The sequence below is a fragment of the Mustela erminea genome, chromosome 3 (assembly GCF_009829155.1).
Source record: "Mustela erminea isolate mMusErm1 chromosome 3, mMusErm1.Pri, whole genome shotgun sequence".
Taxonomy (NCBI): domain Eukaryota; kingdom Metazoa; phylum Chordata; class Mammalia; order Carnivora; family Mustelidae; genus Mustela; species Mustela erminea.
Window position 1 is genome coordinate 33,733,492 of NC_045616.1, and position 12,320 is coordinate 33,745,811.

Here is a 12,320-nt window from a genome sequence, read left to right on the forward strand (position 1 = left end):
TCTCTGTCAAATAAATAAAAAATAAAAATAAAAAATCTTAGAAAATGAAACAATTCCAGAGGCATTTGAAAAACATTAGCTTGGCAGCAGATTTTAGGATGGAATGAGGCAGTATGAGATTAAGGGCAGGAGGATCAATTAGGAGGCCATATTAACAGTCCAGAAAAGGGTTAAGCTCCCAAACTCTGGCAGTGGCAAATGGGCATGAATATATGGGCTGGATGAGAGAATTGTGGAGATCAAAAGCATGCCATTTGAGGACTGATTAGATATGGAGGGTGAGGGACAGCTGTGAATTAAGGGAATGGTGACACCATACTTGGAACGAGAGAATTTGGGGAAAGAAACTAGCTTGGACAGAGTTCATTTTGAAGCATCCTGAACTTTAAGTGATGCATCATTTGGAAATGAAGTAGAAAGTCAGTCAAGCTTTGCGCAGTGGCAGTATCGTAGCCAATGAGGTTTATCCGAAGTGTGATTATTGCTAATTGAAGTAGAAAGTCAGGTAGGCAATGTGCGCCCTTGCCTGGAAAAATACACTAGAGCAGGAAATAAAGGTCTGGCAGTTCAGAAGTTGTAGTTAACCCCTTGAGAGTGAGTAAGGTCTCTAAGAGAAGGTATAGTAAGAAATGAACATAGCACTGAGAGTAGTGTGGAGAGAAGCTGTAAAATTCAAGGATGAGAGAAAAGAAGGGGAGCAGTAGGGATAGAAAGAGCAAATTGGGAAGAGAGCATTTCGAAGTAGTCATGGGGTACCAGAAGATGGAAGATGAGGATGATGCAGGTTGAGGACAGGCATCTCCCCCTTCTGTCTCTACAATAGGAAGAGCAGAGTTCAGTGCACTCTACAGTTTATTATCTATCACCAATACCTTCCACCACATTGCCTTGCTTACTAACATCCTACACCTACCCACATGTAAATTCTGCATCACTTCTCAGCAAACACTCCTGTTCAAAGACCTTCCATAATTTTAAAACTCAGTTGCTCTTTACTGCTTTCCTGTATGTACATTTTTTTCTTAATACCCAGTACCTTATGGTTAAAATCTAGTTTGAATCTTTTAATTGCTAGGCATCAACAGTAGAGCCATACAAATCACAATAACCATAGTAATAGTCCATAATAGTTAATCATTTACACCTAATCTCATTAACATTGCTATTGCTTGTCATCACTCTGTGCCTATTATACAGGACATAAGAAAAGGAAAAAAAGAGATAATGACTTCTCTCCTTTTTCAAAATCATGGACTATCTTTCTAGTGTTCTGGAATGTGTCTCTATAACATTTTTTTATTGAGGCCTGTGAATTTAAATAAAAGTAGAGCCTATGGTACAGAAACAAAACTCTGAATAGCACAAAAATTATGCAGAAGCATAATGAAGGAAATTTAGAACTTTCACCATCCCTTCAGGATTTTCCTCCCTTGAGTCAGGTTAAGTGATACCAACTGCTGCCCAACAGGACTTTAAAAATCAGAGTAATCCAAATTCTCCCCAGTCAGGCCCATTTATTGAGCCCATGATAAGTATATACACAGAAAGTGTAAAGAATATGCAGGGGGTGGCACCAACCATTCACACGCCTCAGGAAGGGCAAGGCTGATGCACTGATGATTGTGAGATAAGATGAAAGATGAGCGAGAAAGATCTGTAGCCTGTGCTCCTGATCCCTGGCAGTAGTTTGTAACCCAGCTGTGTGCAGCAGATGAGGCAGATAGACCAACAATCACTCCTGGGAGCCAAGACAAAATCCACAGGAGAATGAAGGTCTTTGTCATAGCACTGGATTCTTTGGATTCAAGACATTATGGGTCCCCAAGGACAACATGAATTTGAGTACAAGACCTTACGGACTAGAGTTAGGCAGCCATTGACCTAAATCAGCCTTTCTGAAGAAGAGGCATCAATAGAGACAACAGGGAAACAGACCTGGTGCCTAAGAGAAAATTGCTTCTGTCCCCATATTGGAAACTCTTGGTATCTGGCCCAATGTACATGCAGGGGGAGGATGTTGGTTGGTATTTAAAAGTTAGGGAGAATATAGTTGTCATCCGGAACATTTGTTCTCTTTGAGGTCTTTCAGGAGTCAGTTGGGGGTTTCCTACCCTCTGAGGTTTAAATAAACTTTCCTCAAATATCCACCCTCACAACTAGGAATTATTGAGGACCCACCACACAAGTACTATACATTTCGGGACATTTTTTTTTTTTTTTAAAGATTTTGCTTATCTATTTGACAAATGGAGATCACAAGTAGGCAGAGAGGCAGGCAGAGAGAGAGGAGGAAGCAGGCTCCCCGCTGAGCAGAGAGCCCAATTCGGGGCTTGATCCCAGGACGCTGGGACCATGACCCAAGCCGAAGGCAGAGGCTTCAACCCACAGAGCCACCCAGGTACCCCCAGACTTATTTTTTGTGGCTCTCTCTATCTCTACTCCTGCATCCATGTCCTCACCAAACCATGGCTCTAACCTGGGTGCAATAATACCTCATCCCTCATCGTCTTTCACAAGCAATCCAATTGCACAGAGTACTTCACAATTTTTGTAATTTTATTGGATATTTGTGGAGGGCAAGGGGCAAATACATCCATTCATTTCTTGAGTACGTGTTGTGTTTTAGTTGCTGTCGTAAGTGCTTTAGGTACATCAGCGATAGAAAGACAAAATTCCTATCTTCCTAGAATTTCTAATCCAGTGAGAGAGATAGATGATCGGCTCCATGAAGAGTGGAACCACCTGCCAGTTTCCTGTTCCCTAGCCATTCCACCCTTCCTCTTTACTCTGCAGGTTTCTGAAGCCTGTACTCTGATGTGTGACCTCATGGCCCCACCAGGTTGCTTTGTCTTTCACAATCTCCCAGCCTTCACATTTTGGCAGGCAAAAATATCTCCATCTTGTTACATAGGATTATCTAAACCCATGGCGCTAGACTGGAATGAACATGTAGGTGCCCAGCTGCCAATGGGAATTTAGGTTGGTGGATGGGACAATGGGATGAACATAGAAATTTGTGATCAGGCCGCTCTGGGGTCAAATTTCTACCTCCTGCTGGTTGTATAACATTGAACATGTTCCTTAATCTTCCTAGGCCTTGATTTTTCTCATCTGAAAAATGGTAACATTAATCACTTTTCCTTAATGTGAGGAGAAAGTTTTAATGTGATAACAAATAAAAGTTTCCAGTACAGGATGGGTACTCAAATATAACTAGTTTACTTTAGGTTCTAGAGAGATTTGGGGGGTAGACCAAGAACAGGAATCAATCAGAACTCAGGACCAGACACAAGAATAGTCATATGGGCCAATAAGAGAGAAGGAAAGTTAACAGTTGCTCCACTTTAAGGGGCAACACAAGCATTCATAGGTCATCCCTACCACTCTCTGATTAGTGGTAGGGTGACCCCCTCCCATATCACAAGCTAGCACAGGTCAAAGCCCCAAATATGTCCCAAGATCAGGATGTCCAAGGTGGTCCATTCAAACTTTATCCTTCCTAGTTAACTGTGTGTGTATGTGTGTGTACACACGCATGTGTGCGTGTGTGTGTGTGTGTGTGTGTGTGTGTGTTTTAAGTCCTGCTTTTGATATTTCTAGCCTATTCTGTCTTTTGGAAGTTCTGCCAGAAAATGCGTACTTATGTTTTTCTATCATTTATCTTTTTATTTTATGTTTTAGATTTTATTTATTTATTTGACAGAGATCACAGGTAGGCAAGCAGGCAGAGAGAGAGAGAGGAAGAAGCAGGTTCCCCACTGAGCAGAGAGCTCGATGCAGGGCTTGATCCCAAGACCCTGAGATCATGACCCGAGCCGAAGGCCGAGGCTTTAACCCACTGAGCCATCCAGGCGCCCCTATCATTTATCTTTTTAAAGATTATTACATTAACTATAGGTTTTTGTTAGAAAATATGGAAAATACAGGCATATAGAGGGAAAAATCCGGGGCACCTGGGTGGCTCAGTGGGTTAAAGCCTCTGCCTTCGGCTCGGGTCGTGATCCCGGGGTCCTGGGGATTGAGCCCCGCATCGGGCTGTCTGCTCCGCGGAGAGCCTGCTTCCTCCTCTCTCTCTCTCTGCCTGCCTCTCTGCCTACTTGTGATCTCTGTCTGTCAAATAAATAAAATCTTTAGAGGGAAAAATCCTTAATAACCATAATACTACCAACCAGATGTACTTGCTCTTAAAATATTGGAGCATTTCCTTCTAATTCTTTCTTATCATGATTTAAAATCTGATTCCTGTGTCTTTCTCCCTTAGAGCCTCAGAGCACGAGGCTCAGCTCCAGCCTGTTTCTCTCTGGTAGCTTCAGGCAATGGGCAACAATTCTGGCTGATGCTCCAGTGCCTGCCTTTCTCACTGACCTTACAGCCTCCACTCCTTGCAAGAACAGTGGAGATTAGAGGGAGGACAATCCAGGCCCTCTGGGTGAGATGGCACTGGGCACTTTTGGCATTCACTGAGCAGTGAGGCTGTTTTTCAAGTCATCAGAATGGCTTTACAATGAGCCATTCTGTTTCTTCCACATGATACTGCTTGTCACCGAAAAGCAAACATTTTAAGGCATCTGTGGCCACACAAGAGAATGTTTTTCATTTGGAAAGTAGATTGGCTCACAACCAATCATGTTCTCACCCTCACTCAGCTGTATTAGTGTTGTGATCAACTGAGCAGGGGCTCATGTTTGGAACACCAGGGTTCAAATCCTGTCTTCATCATTTGTTACTAACTGAAAAGTTGGACAAGTTACTTTAACCCCTCTATGCCTCAATTTTCTCGTCTTTAAATGAAGATGATACTACCACCTACCCCACAGGGTTATGTGGATTACGTGAGTTAATCTATATAAGGTTTTTATTTTTACGTAAACTCTACACCCAACATGGAGCTCAAACTCATGAAGCCAAGATCAAGAGTTGCACACTCCACCAACTGAGCCAGCCAGGTCCTCCACATAAGATTTGTAGAACAGTGTCTGACTCATGGAAGAACCCAGTAGATGATATCTAACATACACACACAAATAGCCACAAAGTCAAGTTTAATGGGTAAGATTTATTGAAATAAAGAGATAAGCTTGGTACTTATTTCCATATTTTAACCTTGAGAAAGACCTGGCTAAGAAAAGGTTCATGGAGTGCCTAGAGACAGCTGTGATAAGAAATATGTTCTGCATGGGAAGCCACAGCACAGACTCTATCTGTGGTCCTGGACCTATGCAGAAGGGGCTGTGCTCTAAGCTCCTAGCCCAGCAGCTGCAACAAGACAGGTGAGCAGTGAGCACTGCTCTTGCCAGCTCCCTCACTTTTGTTATTTCTGCCTAGTGGGCTGACTTAGAAAGGGTCCAGGATACAGGGGGAAACCTGGGAAATTGGGAAATACTTCAGAGTTAGTTCAGGTTCTCCCTAGGACAGGACGTTGAAGATTCCATATTCCTGTCTCTGCGTGCATCTGAGACCTCTGTCTGAGCTTCAGATGCTCGAAGTCTTGAGAGCTGTGCTGAGTCTCCAGGGAGTCACTGGCTCCGCTCTGAGCAATTATTGCATTACTGCAATTATAGCTGGTTTTCTAGAGAGCCACTAAATGGCACCCTGATGACTAGAAAAAGATAATGTTCAACCCTATACACCTAACTTCCTATTAGAGAATTACTTAGACACTGGGGACAATATCGCTCATTAATAAATAAGTTCTTTCTGTGTTTTCTAATCCAGACCACCCCAGTATCTTACCCCATACACTGATCTTTGAATTTATAACCCATTCTCATTTTTTCCTCTTTGTCTATCCCACTACTTTTTTTAACAGCTTTACTGAGGTATAATTGCTATACAGTACACTGCATATAACTTATACATATAGTTTTATAAGTTTGACATACACAGACATCTGTGAAACTATACTCACAATCAAGGTAATGAACTTGTCATGTCCATCATTCCCTAAATTTTCCTTAGTTCCCTTTCTATTCCATCCCTCCTACTTCACATGGTCTCAGGCTGAATCCTGGGCAATCACTTATTTAGAACTTCATATAAATAGAATCATGCAGTGTACACTTAAACATTTTTTTTTTCCCTTGTGCTGTCTAGGATCTCCTGTATGATATTGAATGGGAGTGGTGAGAGCAGATATCTTTGTCTTGTTTTTGATCTTGGTAGGAAAGCATTCAGTCTTTCACCCTTAGCTGTGAATTTTTTTCATACATGACCTTTAAAGGAAGCTTTCTTCTACTCTTTGTTTGTTAAGAATTTTTATCAGGAATGGATGTTGGATTTTGTCAAATACTTTTCCAGCTTTTTGTGAGGTGACACAAAATAAGTTCATTAAAAAGACAAATTGATGTTTGAATGCTAAACCAAGCTTGCATTCCAGGCTAAACCGTACTTGATCATGATATACTATTCTTTTTATCTGTTCTTGGATTTGATTTGCTACAATTATGTTTAGAATTTTTGCATGTATATTCATGAGGGGTGTGGGTTTTCAGTTTTCTTTTCTTGCAATGTCTTTGGTTTTAGTATCAAAATCATGTGCTGGTCTCAGAGAATGAATTGGCAAGGATTACTTCCTCTTCAGTTTTCTGGAAGAGTTTTTGTAGAATTGGCATTATTTCTTCTTATGTATTTGTTAGAATTTACCAGTCAAGCCATTTGGAACTGAAGTTACAAGGGGGCAGGGTGGGGAAGATTTTTAATTACCAAATCTATTTCTTATTTCCTTTAATAAATATGGGTCTATAAATATATGTGTTTTTCTTTGGCTTAAAAGAATGCCTTATCTTTCAAGGAATTTGTCTGTTTTATCTAAGTTCTTAATTTATTGGCATAAAACTGTTTAAATTATTGCCTTATTATTCTTTTAATATTTACAGAATCTATGTTGATACCTTCTCTTTTATTTCTGGTGTTCATAATTGGTGCTCATTGATTATATTCTTTTAATCATAATTAATGGAATTTTTAGAATCTTTAGAATCTAAAGATTTTTAGATGTTTAGAAAAGAACAATATTTTCTAAAAATGCTTATGATTTCAGTTATTTTTTCCTATCATTTTTGGTTTTCTATTTTGTTGATTTCTGCTCTGATCTTTATTATTTCCTTTCTTCTGTTTACTTTGAGATTTAATCAGTTTTCTTTTTCTAGTTTCTTAAGGGAAAACCTGAGGCCATTAATTTGAGCTTTTCTCTTTTTTTTAATTTTTAATTTTTAAATTTTTAGAAATTGAGGTGCAATTGACATATAACATTATGTTGGTTTCAGGTATACAATGTAATGATTCAATAATGGTATGTATTGCAAAGTGATTGCCACCACAAATCTAGTTAACATCCATCACCTTATACTTCTTCTTTATAATATAGATGATTAGTTGTATAAATATACCTATAAATGGCATTGCCCAAACTAAGAAAGTTTTTTTTCCTTTTTTGTTTGGTTTAAAAACCTTCCTGATTTCCCTTTTGATTTCTTCTTTGGTCCATAAGTTACTTAGAAATGTCTTATTTAATTCCAAATATTTGGGGAACTTTTCAGAGAGATTTCTGTCATTGCCTTCTAATATAATTACACTGTGTTCAAAGAACATACTTTGTATTACTTGAATCCTTTTTAACTTCATGGGGACTTAGTTTATAACCAGGATATGGTCTATATGTCCTGTGTGCACTTGAAAAAAAAAATGTCTATTTTGCTGTTCTACAGATATCAGTCAGGTCAAGTTGGTTAATATACTATTTTTCAAATCTTTCGAATAGTTGTTCTGTTTTGCCCTTTGTTTCATCAGTTAGTGAGAAAGGGGTATCAAAACATCTATTATAGGGGCACCTGGATGCATTAGTCAGTTAATCGTCCATCTTTTGACCTCAGCCCAAGTCTCGATCTCAGAGTTGTGAGTTCAAGCCCTGTATTGGAGCCTATTTAAAAATAAAAAATAATTTAAAAAAATATATCTATTCTGTGGATTTTTCTATTTCATCTTGAAGTTTTTAAGTTTCTGCTTCATATATTTGACACCATTATTAGGTTTTTAATGTTGGGACTGTCAGGTGATCTCAAACTGACCTCTTTATTATTACAAAATGATCTTTTTATCCCAGCTAGTATTTTGATGCTCTGAAATCAACTTTATTTGATAGTAATATAGTAGTAGTATTGTCGGTAGTAGTTACTCCAGCTTTTCTTTCTTTAGTCTTATCTTGGTATGTCTTTTTCCATCCTTTTTAATTTAATCTATGTGTGCTGTTATATTTAAAGTTAGTTTCTCATAGCCAACATTTATTTGGGTCCAACAATTTTTGCCTTTTAACTGGATATTTAGATCATTTGTATTTAATGTGATTATTGATGCAGTTAGGTTTATATATATCATTATTTGTTTTCAATTTTTCCCACCTCTTCTTCTCTTTTCCTCTTTTTCTGCCTTATTGTGGGTTATTTAATTTTTTTGTGATTCCAGTTTATCTCCTTAGTTGTATTATTAGCTGTCACTCTGTTTTGTTATTTTAGTTGTCTTAGGGTTTGTAGGACCCATCTTTAACTTGTCACAGTCTATTTTCCATTGCCATTAGACCACTTCACATGTGGTATGGGAACCTCTCAGCAGCTCACTTTCATTACTTCCTTTCTGGTCTCTGTACTATGGTTGTCACACATTTTACTGCTCATGTTATAGACTACACACTACTTTGTAATTATTTTTGTTTGAACGGTCAATTCCTCTTTTAAAGGGATTTAAATAATAAAGAAATTTTTAATATTTGCTCTTATAATGACCATTTCTAGTGTTATTCCTTTAGTTCCATCCACCTGGACACTATTTTTAAAATTTCTTGTAAGAGTATATCTGCTAATGAATCCTTTTAGCCTTTGTATATCTGAAAATAATGTTATTTTGCCTTTGTTTTTTGAAAAATTGTTACCCCTGACCAAAGATCTCTAGGGTGACAGTTTTTTTTTTTTTCTTTCACTACTTTAAATATGTTGCTCCATTGTCTTCTCACTTGCATTATTTCTGGTGAGAAAGTCATCTTCATCTTTGTTCTCCTGTATGTAACATAACTTCTTTCTCTGGCTGCTTTCTTTAATTGTTTTCTTCATGTTTCTTATCTGAGATTCATTGAATTTCTTAGATCTATGGATTTATAGTTTTCATCCAATTTTAAAAATTTTCAGCTCTTATTTCCTCAAAAACTTGTGTCTTCCACACTGACCTTCAGCACTCCAATTGTACAGTATATGACTACTTGAAGTTATTTATAGCTTGGTGATGCTCTGCTCATTTTTCTTTTTTCTTTTTTTCTTTTCTTTTTTCTTTTCTTTTTTTTTTTAAGTTATCTTTCCTCTGTGTTTCATTTTAGATAGTTTCTGTTGCTATGTCTTGAAGTTTACTAGTATTTCTTGTTTCAACATTTAATCTGCCAGTAACCCCATCTAGTATATTCCCTATTTTATACACTATAGTTATAATTTCTAAAATTTTGATTTGGGTCTTTTTTATGTCTTAACTTTTTGAACATATATAATACTTTTAAACCTATTTTAATGTCATTATCTGCTAATTCTAACATCTGCAGTGTCAATTTAGGTAGATTAATTTTTCTCCTTATTATGGTTCATATTTTCCTATTCTTTGCATGCCTGATAATTTTTTATGTATGTCAGATCTTGTGAATTTTACCTTTTTGGATGTTGGATATTTTATTATGCTTACAAATACTTCAAGCTTTAATCTGGAATGTAGTTATTTGGAAATAGTTTGATCTTTTCATATCTTGCTTTTAATATTTCTTAGAACTAAAATAATGTTCAGTATACAGATGTTTGTTTTCTACTACTGAGGCAAGATTTTCTGTGTACTGTATTTAGTTTCCCATGAAAACCATTAAGTTTTCCAATCTGGTAAGCGCAGACACTATTCTCAGCCCTGTGTGAACTTCAGACAGTTGCCACTAATATTTTTTAATGTTTCTTTCTCTTACCTCAAGTAGTTTTGCAAACATGCTCTGCTCAGACTTCAACTCAGGCAGACCCTCTGTATATAATTAGTTTTTGCTCCATGCAGCATTTCCCTCTCTAATACTCAGTCCTATGACCACCAGTTACCTTGATGTCTCTGGATACCCAGCTCTATCTCTTCGACTCCAGGAAGCCACAGGGATCTAACTGGGTTTCTTCTCCCTGCACAACAGCCTGAAAACATCTTTAAGGCATTAAGCTGAGGCAATTCTAGGGCTCACCTATTTGATTCCCATCTTTCAAGCCTTACTACCCTTTGTTGCCTTATATCCAATGTCTTGCAAACCATCATTTCATATAGCTTGTTTTTTTTTTTTATTGTTTGTTTCATGTGGGAGGGTAAATCTGGTTTCTGTTATTGTATATTGGGTGAAAGTGGAAACTAACCACCATTTCTCCTCAAATATACTCTGGCTATGTCCATTTTAATGACAAATAATATAGCCTCCCATCATTAGGTATAATCTGTTGAATACCTGAGAGTAGTCTTTTGCATTTAGTTTTTGTGTGGATCTCTGTGAGTTACTTTAGAAATTAATAGTATGATCTAGGAAGTGTTTTATTCCCCTCAAGTGTTTGTGTCCTCCTTCACCACTTCGAGGGCCACTCTTCTAATGGGTTCTTCCCCTAACATGTGTTACATGCATGTCAACTAGGCTAATTGTTCACAGCACCAGAACTTTTAAGTTGTTATTGCTTTTTTATCACTTAAAAGAGAAATGTATGTATGAAAGCATTTATTTGATATAATTGTTGATGTCCTTGTCTAATGTCAAGGACATCAGGTAGATTAGGAGACAAATTTCTGAATCACATGTAACATGATAATAAATATAGTAAACATAATTAAAACTAGAACTTATTGAGAACCTATTATTGGCCAAATACTGAATGGATCTTCCCACTACCCATATACATTATCTTAATCTTATAAGGTGATCAATAGGTGGATATTTTACAAGTTAGAGATCTGCCACTGCATTTTTGCAGACAAGGACAGTGAATATCATAGAACTTTAATAACTGCTAAAAGTCATTGGGCTAATAAATAATGTAAGTGGGATTTAAAATCAGGTAGTCTGATTCTAAAATCCAAATTCTTGCTCTTCCACCATACTGCTCCAAGAAGAAATCAACCTGTTGCTGATTGTTGGCCTTTTCTACATTTTCTCACTAGTGTGCCCAGCTATAGAAAGTTGCTCAGAAGCAACTGAAATATCAAAATCCTTTCAAGTAGACTTTTTATTAATCCCTTTATATATCCTTCTCTCAACCTGAAATCCTTTAAGCAGCAAATAAATTAACAACTACAAGTAATAAAGGCAGTGAATGAGATGTTCATTTCTACATAGAGAAAGGTTTATTTGGATGATTTGAGGTTATATTCAGCCCCAAAATAAATGCCATATGAATTAAATATATAAGAATTAAAATCAAAGACATAAATAATTAAAATGAAATATTAGATAGATTTTGAAAATATGGATTTGGGAAATACCTTTCTAAATAAGAAACAAAATCCAGAAACCATGAAGGAAATAAACTGACAGATATGATAACATAATCTTTTTAGTTCCATCTGTACTAAAATTTTTCAAGAACTCCAAAAGCACTTCTCAAGTGGCAGAACTGGGGGAAATATTTGTGATACTTGTAAGAGTTAACCTTCTTAATTGGGCCATCCTCAGCATTACTCCCTATTTGTTCTTAGAATGCACTGTGCTGCAGGGAACTTTGTCTCCCAGGCCACCCTCCCTCTGGCTATGTTCTTGGGTCTATCCTCATCTGGAGTTCCTAGTATCCTGAAGAGACTTAATCAATCTTGGGTTGACATTCTGGCTCTTCCATTTACAAACTACATGACCCCAGACAAGTCATATAACCTCCCCAAATCTCAGTTTAATGGCCCAAAGGGGATAGCAACATTACTCAGCTCATAGCATTTTTTTGTGAGAGTCACTTAGCTTGATGTTGGTTTATTGTAAGTGTTCAGTAAATTGTAGCCATTGTTCACTGCTATATTCTCAGTGCAAGAACAACATATGGCACATACAGACACTCAATTAGAATTTGTTGAATAAATAACTTCTACAGATCAATAAGGAAAAGACACTCGGTGGAAAAATAAGCAAACGATACGGTAGGAAATACACAGAAAAATGCAAACGTTTGCACAAACAGGGAAAGAGGCTCGATCCTAATAGTAAAAATGCTAATTAAAACAATAATAAATTATTGTTTTTTTAACCTTCTGCTTTAAATGGCTGATCACAGCCAGTGCAGGCAAGGTCGTGGGGACAT

The 12,320-nt window shown here is 37.2% G+C and overlaps 1 non-coding gene across 1 annotated transcript; it reads left to right on the forward strand.

Moving 5' to 3' along the window:
• Positions 1-427: 427 nt before the first annotated feature.
• LOC116587347 lies at positions 428-572 on the forward strand. The gene has a single exon (XR_004284376.1). It is a non-coding gene; the product is annotated as a U4 spliceosomal RNA (small nuclear RNA).
• Positions 573-12,320: the final 11,748 nt, after the last annotated feature.